The following is a 10,288-nucleotide window of genomic DNA, read 5'->3' as shown; positions in this document are numbered from 1 at the left end:
TCACACCTGTAATCCCAGCACTTTGGGAGGCTGAGGCAGGAGGATACCTTGAGGCTAGGAGTTCCAGACCAACCTAGGCAACATAGCAAGAGCCTGTCTCTACAATATATATATTTTTTAAATTAGCAGTTGTGGTGGTGTGTGCCTGTGGTCCCAGCTCTAAAATATAAATTAAAGAAAAAATAAAAATTTTGTTGATATTGTTTCAAACTCCACTTTGAAACTAACCTTTAAAAACCATGTTGGTAAAGTTTTGGTGGTGTATCAATAAATAATAGACATAATTATGCAAAATGGCTATTAAAATATTCCTCTCTTCTCCATCCACTTTTGTATGAGGTCAGTTTTTAAAAAATAGACTTGAAAATAGCATATCACAATAGATGAATTGTAAAGCAGGTATGAACATTTAACTATCTTCTGTTACGCCACATATTACAGAGATTTGAAAAAATGTAGAATAATGCCACATTTCTCAAGAAACAATCATAATTATTTAAAAAATATATTATTTATGTTAACATGAAGTGAGTTTTTAAATTGTAATTTTAAATTGCTGTTTTAGAAGCTTCTCAGTTTTAATTTTTAATATGATAAATATTGCTAAATATAACCCATATAGACAAAAACTCTTTGAGGTCTTCAGTAATTTTAAAGAATGTTTCTAAGGGTTCCAAGGCCAAAAAAATTGAGAACCACAGTTTAAATAAATGCTTTAAGTATTTAGAATTAAAGTTTTTTGGTTTTTTAATAATTTTATTTTTTTCCTAATTTTGTTACTTTAATTTCCCATAGCACCTTGGCGATGTTGAAAACAAATACAAATACAAGGATGTACTCATTTTAACATTTTATGCGTGAGCATGTGTCACACCAATTTTGGGGGTGACAGTTTTGACTAGAGGAACAAATCTAAGCAATTGACAGAAATAGAAGCCAGATAACTGGCTCTGACCCCTACCCCCAACATTTAAGAGATGTCAAAGGACACCTGAATTAGGTTAAAAAAATCAAGTTGATATGGGTATTTCAACAGTTTTCTGTGCTGCAAAACTGAAAATAAAACCATTTAATACACAGCCCATTAATATGTGAGTTATACTGTTAGGAGCTCTCTACTCAAAGATTCATAAAAATAAACTTTAAGTTATTTAATAATCAGGTGAATTTTAAAAGAGAATTTACTCACAACTTGAATTAGATTTTTAAATTTGTTTTTTAATTGACAATATTTTAAAATTTTGGTTAAAGAAGAGGAATAAGTTAAAAAGATCTGTTTTATAACATGGTGACTGTAGTGAATAATGTTTTATATACCTGAAAACTGCTAAGAGAGTAGGTTTTAGGTGTTCACAACACAAAAAAATGGTAAGTATGTGAGGTAATACATATGTTGATTCACTTGATTTAGCCACACCACAATGTGTCCATATATCAAAACATCATGTACACCTGCATGTTATTTTTTTCTTCCCCTTTTTTTTCCTTAAGAATATCTTTTTCTTTAAGAAAAAAAAAAGGACTTATTTTTTAAGCTTATGTCCAAATGAGCATAATGGGTTTTTGTAGGTCACTTCAATTTTCAGCCCCAATACTCACTGCCCATGCTTGACCATGCTGCTTGCCCTAACCATGATGATATTTCTCATCTGTAAAATGATAATAAAATAAAATTAATAGTAATATCAACCTCAGTAGGGTTGTGAGGATTAAATACAATAATCCATGTCAAATTCTTGAGCACAATACCTGGCACTGAATAAGCATTTGTTGTGTTGTTACCATTTTGTGACAGCTTCCTCCTTGATGTCATGGTAACAAAATGTTAATAATACCTTCAATATCTTTTGAAGTTTTCGGATATCCATATAAATGTCTCGGACAACATAATCCAAATGTTCTTCTACTACTGCTTCATGGAATTGTAGGTGAAACTTCTTAAGTGAAGATTTTTATTGGTCTTTTAAAATAAGGTAGGCAGAAATCTTTCTTTCTTTTTTTGTCTTTGGGGAGGATTCTGCTTTCTGAGCATTGGCAATGTTCAGTCTTATGATTTACAATTATGTTTATGTTCAGTCCTTTTTAATGAATAGATCCAGAAGAAATATTAGTACCTGCTGACGCCTTGGCTTCAATATAATTGAGAAAAGACATTTGTTTAAGACATTGAATAATGTGTCTTTTGATACAAGTCAGTCAATAAGAATTTCAATATTAATCAAAAGGAGGGAATGACCTGTTATGGAGAGCAGACTGTGTCACAGTATGTACTATGCAGTTACTTATAGTAATCTTCAATCTTCCTAACAAATCAAAGTATGTACAGTTATTTCAACTTTATAAATGAGGAAACTGAGTCTCAGAGAACTTTAAGTAACTTTCCTAAGATGGTGAAGAGGTAGAAATAAAAACAAATTATATATTTTTTGGCTGAGGAAAGAGGAGGTGAGAGAAATTTTCAAATATGACAGATAAAGAACATTACAAGGGTGGAATGTAATGACGTTCATTTGTTCTTCGTTAACTATAAGGCTAGAAAGAAAATGGAGAGTTTAAAGTGCCATATAGAACAGATAATGGGAAGCACAGCTTGATTGTAAAAACACTATGGCTGTGCCTGTAAAATTCCAAAACAACTGTCAGTTAAGCATAATCAGTGGAAAAAGTCAAACAGTTTATTTGATATAATGCACACAAAATAGTTACTTGGTTGGGCATAATTTCAATTTCCACTTTGAGTTTTCATTATAGTTAAAAAGTCTAGGAAAAAAGGCGTGCTAATGTAGGTACTAACACTACTTAGATTCTAAGAATTACTTTAAATCTAACATCTTTTTTTTTGCCTTTCACATCCTTCAAAAGAGTTATGTATGAGAACGAATTAGTACAAGTGAAAGTTGAACCATGTAAGGTGCTATTTTGATAATCCTATGATAATTCAGAATATATGAAGTTCAGAAATTTTATCATAAATCTCTGAATAATTATAAATCAGAACTCTGAAGAGTAGTTGGATAAATCCTATTTATCCAATTTATCCAAGGGGATAAAGCTAGAATCCCCTTTCTGCACTCAAAACATGGCCTTATAAATTTAAATACGTAGCTTAAATAATGTAATAGCAAATGTTTAAAATAGTATTAGTGAGATATCCTGCCATAGCCCCCTGTTTTTCTCAATTTTCATATTTTTATGACAACAAACATTTTTAGCTGTAAAGAAGTCATAAAAGCTGTAACAACAGGGTAACATTTTTTTTTTTAACTTTTATTTTAGGTTTATGGGTACAATGTGCAGATTTGTTATATAGGAAAAGTTGTGTCATGGAGTTTGTTGCACAGATCATTTCATCGCCTAGGTATTAAGCCTCAGGTATAATTCTTAATGGTTCTCAATGGTTACTTTTTGGCATTGAAGAAATCAGATGGATTTCTAAATACCTTTTTTTTTTTTTTTTTTTTTTTAAAGAAAACAGCATACTCATTTATTCACTACGCTGACAAGCCTCCAGTTTACTAGAAAGGTATGGAATAAATATGACAAGTTCAGAAGATTTCAAAACCTTAACACCATTTTCTAATTGTGTAAGCGACATGTTGTTTAATCATTAAAAGTAATTAAATGACAAAAAATTTATATGAAATAAGATACCTAACGAAAAGCTTTTTGTGTTTAGAATACCAAGACTTACCAAATTTGGAAAGATGAAATCAGAAAAATAAGAGAAATGAATCCAGAATTTCCCACATTTAAAGAATAGTGTACATGCCTTGACAGAAGAGTGTTAATATAAATAACTTAAAAACCCTAATCTGAGTCACAAGACACACGGTTTCCTCTGTGTCTCACATGGAGACTCTGTTATACCTTAGTGGAAGAATCTAAACAGTAGAACTTACATGCTTTGAATCAAAAGATCCCCAACTTTATACACTCTAAGTATACATGGTGCTTAAAAAGTCCGCAATTCATATAACTTACATTAGCCAATAATATAAGACTTTTATGCCCTCCAAAATGCTGCTTAACCGTCAAGCTGACCTTATATTTTTAAATGCATAATGGAAAAGTGCATATAATATTTTTCAAGTCGTATGGTTTTATGAATTAATGCTTTTTTTTTTTTTTTTTTTTTTGCTTTTTGTGGAATTTTTTGTCTGATTTTTTTTTCTGAAAAATGTGTGTCTGATTGAAAATTTAGCATTTAGTATTTATTCTAAGTTTCCAGACCACAGATTTTGGCATTACTATGAAACATGTTATGAGGCTTGGTGCTGGCTTTATATTTAGCTTATTTCGTTGGCTTAAATAAGGACATTAGTTGTTAACAATGAAACTTAATTCATATCAGGTGAACTAGGGACTACATCTGGGACTTGTTATAACTTGATGTTCCATGGGTTTATTTCAACAAGGAAAGGAAAAGCATTTTAAACCACAGCTCTGATTCAGAAATGATTCTGAATTCAGTTGTTCTGTAGCATCTTGGACCTTGTCCACATATCAATTATGACACATCTCCCTCCCACATCTTGCCCTCCCAATTTGAAATAAGCACAATGTGTTTTTATCACTCTCCAAGTATTTAAATTTGCATATGGTACTCAAAAGCATTTTGTTTTTCATTTGCAAACTTCAGATTCATATTTTTCCAAATAATGTGTCTTCGTGTGAAGAATTACACGTAGAATATTTTGTTGGTAAGAGTTATTTAAATTATTTACTGGCTCTTTTTCAGTTCCCTGGAAAATATGGAGGGTGCTCTCACTATTTGTCTGTCTTGTCTGGCTTTAGCACAACTAGATTTGAAAAATCAGGTTGGAATGTGAGTCCAAAGCATCAAAATTTGTGAAAGCAGAGTGTTACCCCAAAAGTGTCAAGCAGCCAAATGGTACCAATTTCAACAATGGTGCTAGAGTGTTTTTCAGAAAGACAGTTTCTGTTTTAAATCCTTGCTTTTTTTTTTTGTTTGGCCAGCATCTATAGTTGTCCCAGAGCAGGACAAAGAGCCAGCAGCACCTAAAGCTTTTATCTTTTACTTTCATTGGGAAGTCACTTGACATTCCTGCTGCAATAAAAAAAATTTTTATGTTATTTGTTTATTAGACCCATTGATCAGACACAGTTTTGGAGAGTAGATTAGTATTTTATGAAATATTACATATGTTTAGAAAAATAATAAGTACATTTTATATGTATGTATAAACACAAGTCTAAAAGATCAAATACAAGATCTAGGTTGAATATTATTCATCATTCATTCATTCATAAATATTTATTACATATATACAAGGCAGTTGCCAGGCTTTGTGAAGAAGTATAAAGACAAATTAGATACAAATCTGTTCACATTTCTCCCTATTAACATTACTGGAAAATATATAGATAGCTAAATGGGGATAAGGGAAGGAAAGAAGGAGAGAGAGAACTGGAATGATAAAAACAAATGTGATAAAATGTTAATGATTAATAAATTTTGAAATAAAAGTATAAAGGAGTTTTTTGTATTATTCTAGATTTTCTGTATATTCAATATGATTTTAAAATTAAGTTTTTGAGTGTATGCTCTGGAAAAAAAAGTAGCTCAAATATCTAAGGAACAGAGAGTTTGTGAGGTTTAGGGTCCTACTCAATTGTGGGAACTTCATCTCAAGTCTCTTTACTTCCTTACCGTTTCTGAAATCATTCTTCAAAGTTGGAGTGCACTCAATAAATGTATAAACACTGAATCCTTATTATTTTTTTCCTGTGGAATCCCAATTTCCAGGGAGTATGTCTTTAGGTCAGACCACAAAACTATTGTAAACAGCATATATAATATACAAGAGAAAATACGGAAGGGACGCTGTTGTCAGCAGTTGTGTGTAAGCCTTACCAACTAAAAGGCAGTGGATTTGGACTGATGATTTCTTTTGCCATCACCAACTGTGAGCTGTTGAAAACTGGGCTTTTATTTTTCTCATCTTTATATGTCCAGCAGAGACCCTTGCATGTAGTAAGTGCTCAATTTATGTTTGTTGGCTGCATGAGTGAATTAATATAGATTCAAAGGTTTTTGTGCCTGAGATCTTCAAATTTATTTCTTTTATTTTGTTTTTTTGCACTAACACTACACCGGTCTTCATGAGTCTGAGTCCCATCTGTAAAATTTGATCTACATGATTTGTCTATAATAGCCTTCTTAATCAGTACTGCAGTATGCAAACTATATTTAGGATATGGTGTACAAGGAGTTTGTCAAAAAGAAAGCAGACTTGAAATCCGGAGAATATTAATGGTCAGCTAATATATTTAACATGTGGTTAAATATTTAGTACGTTTGACTGTGTCTCTTTAAAATGAAAGCCCTATATTATGTATATATTTTTGAAATGACATTTGAATAAAAATGTAAAAGGCATCTAAAGAGATGATGGGCACTTCTGGACTTGGAAAACCCCTCAGGTTTGATAACAACATTTTGAGTCATCTAAATTCACACCTATTATCACTTAAGTGAGCACTGAGGCTGCCACTGGATCTTATACACATATTCAGATTTTTGTTTCCCTCATCATTCTGAAGGTTATCTCTCTGGTCGCTCTGAAAATCAGGTGACAACCATTTCCCATGATGCTTTAAGGGCTGTCAAACTGTCCATCAAGCTGTCACCTGACCAATCGTTCCCATGGTTCTTTTAGACTTCCAGTATGATAAATTGAAAGGGACTATTATCTGTCTGTTGTGAAGAGGAACTGTTTGGGCTTTGATAAGATATCACTACTCCCAGGTGAGAGGCTGCTGACAGCACATCAAGGCAAAACAACACATACAAACACTGAACAGGGGAGCACAGGTTTACAAACATCTGTTGTCATTATTTATTACTTTTCTTTGGCTTTAAGTTTCTGACTCATCCTTAGATAATTCAAGAACAGATATTTTGCTTTCTTACTTACAAAAACAATTGCAGCTCTTTTCATCTTAAGAGAAGAATCTTAAAATTGAAAATACACCTTCCTACCTTTTTGGTTCATGGCACATATGCTTTCTACCTTGTAGCCAACAAGTTCTGTGTTCCTGCTGATGACATCATTTACTTTAAAAAAGTATCTGAGAATAAAAACATTTCACTATAGCAAATACATGAATTTTGGGGATAAATATAATAAAATTAATTACTTATGCCTGAGAGGTCATTATTAATGTACCACTTTACAAGAAATATGAACTGGTTTTAATGTTGGCATGTATTAGTTTCTATTTTAGAATTGATAAGGTCAAATATTTCATGAGAAATAATGTTTATGAATTATTTTCACATCTTTGATTTTTAATTGCTCTGAATTATACTAATAAAAACATAAAAACTTGAATTTGCGCACAAGGAACATGAATAGAGGGAAAGATGCTGTCCTCAGTGGACCAAGATTGTAGTTAGGACTGGGATCAGGAAACCTATCTGTAAAGGCAGGGGGAAGCTTGGGAGGCAAAAGTTTTCAGACAGAAAGCTGTCTGGAAAGTAGGTATATTTTATTAGAGCTACAGAGACAATTTTACACTTAGAATGTAGCTCTTTGGACATACATATCTAAATAGGAGTCAGTAGAAACTTATGTATTAAGGGCTGAATTCTTGAATCTTTACTACTTGTAAACATAATTTTACTCTTTAGCAGTTATTCTCTATTTCGTGATTTGTCGTTTTTCCTCTTTTTTCTCTGCTACTCTAATGACATATGCTGACAGGTTTTCCATGTGGCTTTGTGTCCTTACATGCCATCATTATATGAACAACTAAACGTGCCCTTTGGGGATCACTTAGGGAAAGTAATCTGTTGTTATTTATTGTGGTTTTTAGCAGAATAAAAGTACTGTAGTTGGTTGCTAACATCACCACCTTGTGTACAAATATTTTTTTGCATGCAGTTTCCTAATGTCATTAAGCAGTATTGTAATTTCATTACACAGTGATGTAGCACTTCGATTACAGACATTTAAATAATTTTGTAATTCAAAATTGGAAAATAATAAACCATGGTTTATTTTTAGTCCCTTGTAATTAGTTAGCCAACTAACACTCCTCTGAACTCATACAAGAAGCAAAAATGCCCCAGGACCCTTATAAACCGGGTATTGGTCAAAATACTCTTTAAAATAATGACTTAGGAATTCAGAGTAAAAAAGGCAAAGAAAGAATTAAATTCCTAAAGATTCATAATAATACCAATAGTACATATGGCTAGTGCCTAGGGCATCTAATTAGTGAACCCCTAATTCTAACAAATCTAATCTCTAATTCTGGCAAATCTAACTAAGGCATTTTTAGCTCACCCAGCGGGCTAATATTGGAAATTACTACTTACTTCAAAGTATTATTTTGGTCTCTATCCAAAGAGTAGAACCTCTTGGTAAGTTTCTGAATATCAAACTTCTTTTTCTAGCGGCTTCTGGCATGTCAGAGCTCCACGGCAAGTTTTATAATTTTGATAGTCCTTGGAGATCAATGAAGTTGACTGGACTCCATTACTTTTCCAAACAGGAAAACCTTGCAGTCCAATGAAGGAAGTAGTGGCTAGAGGGGAAAGGACCAGAATATTCAATATATTTGTCCTAGGTCCCAAAGGAAACAAACAAATGTGTTCCCTGTTATTCTTTCTCTCACAATAAAAAGTTTAGACCATTTCTAGAAAAAAGCAATTTTGCATTTGTGTTTTTGTGTTACTTCTTTCATAGTTTGTCTCCCTTTCGGTAAGTGAACTTGTTTTAAAATGTTACACGTTGTTGGAAAGTAGCATGGAATGCTTCTTTTAGTTCTAGAATTTTCCTACTTAAAGATAAAGTTTGATTATATGGCAAAAAATTAAAAATGCTGCTAAGGATACAAGGTAAAACATAGCAATCTAAGTGTGTGTGTGTGTGTGTGTGTGTGTGTTTGTGTGTATGCTCAATAGCAATCCTATCAGGTTGGCAGGGCAGGGTAACCAGTTTTATAGATGAGCAAATCAATGATAAGGGACATGACAGGACAATGGAAATCATACACATGTGGTAGCACAGCCAGTAAAGAACTCAGTCAGTTCAATGTTATGTCCTCCATACTACTTTTGTCCTTAGGGACTAGTACATTACTTAGTAATATGGATGTTAGGAATAAAAGCCATTTTGTTAGAAATTTCACCCATTTTTCATGGAAGTCTATCCATATAGGATTCTTTTGAAAAGTCAGCCTGGTGCCATACTGTCAAACACAAAAGTAGAAATTCACCACTTAACTCCTTATGTTCTTAACTTATAATTAAGCACAGAGTCATGTGAAATGTGTTTCATTTAGCTCTAACAACAAATGAATGCGTGCACATTTATATGCCTGGAAATATGTAGAACTTATGTAATGATTTATGAAGCATAAAATGAAAATTTTTGGAAATGTACCTAAAAGGAATAAAAATACTAGACACTTTCTTATGGATATTATTTTAGAAGCTTCAGGCTTTTATCCTAGTGTTATTTACTTAATACTAAACAGTCATTTCAGGTGTATGATGTTTGAAGGCGGCCAACCACTTATGATCTTCACAGGAAAAAATAAACCTGCAAAGTCTTCAGAATGTCTGGTGGATGTTTTCCCATTATGTTGTATCTACTTATGTTAAGCAATGTGACCAAACTGAATACAGCTACATGCAAAACTGAGATTAATTGAACTATGCACCTTTTTGGTTGATGACTCATATATCTAAAATGCTGAGACAGAAATGAAAAATAATATTGCCATATTTTAATAAAGATGACTTTTGAGGTTACAAAAATAGAATTAGATAACATACATTTAAAAATCTCATTTTAGTTTTTAAATTTACACAGGAAAATAAAGAGTACTACTTCATGGAAATTGCTGAGCAATTTCTTACTTTTTCCAAAAGATTCAGAGAACAAAACAGATTTCTGGAAGACAAAGTGCAGCCAAATGTTCTCTTTGGCAAACATTAGAACTCCTATGCCTGGGACATTAGGAAAATGCCACTTGAATAAAGATAAAATTGAACAAACCTATCACCACCTAGAAAAGAACGAAGTAAACAGTGGAGTTTATCTAAGCTAACTTTATTTCCCAAACTCAAAATTATAACAACAAAGTCCTTTACATGAGCAACTTTGTGACCTGAAAGAAGAGGCTGTCTAATTTCTTTCCATGCATCAAGCCAAATAAATGAAGGGAGAAAATCATTCTTCTCTGTTGGCCTCCTGTGTAAAATTTCTTTTCTTATCATCCCATCTAGTCATATCTTTCTGCAGTCTGAATTACC

General features: G+C 32.5%; 1 long non-coding RNA gene across 1 annotated transcript in view; it reads right to left on the bottom strand.

Moving 5' to 3' along the window:
- Positions 1–5,069: 5,069 nt before the first annotated feature.
- LOC126948401 (uncharacterized) overlaps positions 5,070–10,288 on the bottom strand; it is a 63,417-nt gene continuing 58,198 nt past the window's right edge. Inside the window, exons 2-3 of the long non-coding RNA XR_007723430.1 lie at positions 8,345–8,553; positions 5,070–7,092 (exon numbers count right to left, since the gene is read on the bottom strand). This is a non-coding gene — a long non-coding RNA (uncharacterized LOC126948401). The remainder of the gene's footprint in view (positions 7,093–8,344; positions 8,554–10,288) is intronic.

The sequence above is a fragment of the Macaca thibetana genome, chromosome 2 (genome assembly GCF_024542745.1).
Source record: "Macaca thibetana thibetana isolate TM-01 chromosome 2, ASM2454274v1, whole genome shotgun sequence".
Taxonomy (NCBI): domain Eukaryota; kingdom Metazoa; phylum Chordata; class Mammalia; order Primates; family Cercopithecidae; genus Macaca; species Macaca thibetana.
This window is presented reverse-complemented; position numbering and strand designations above follow the sequence as displayed.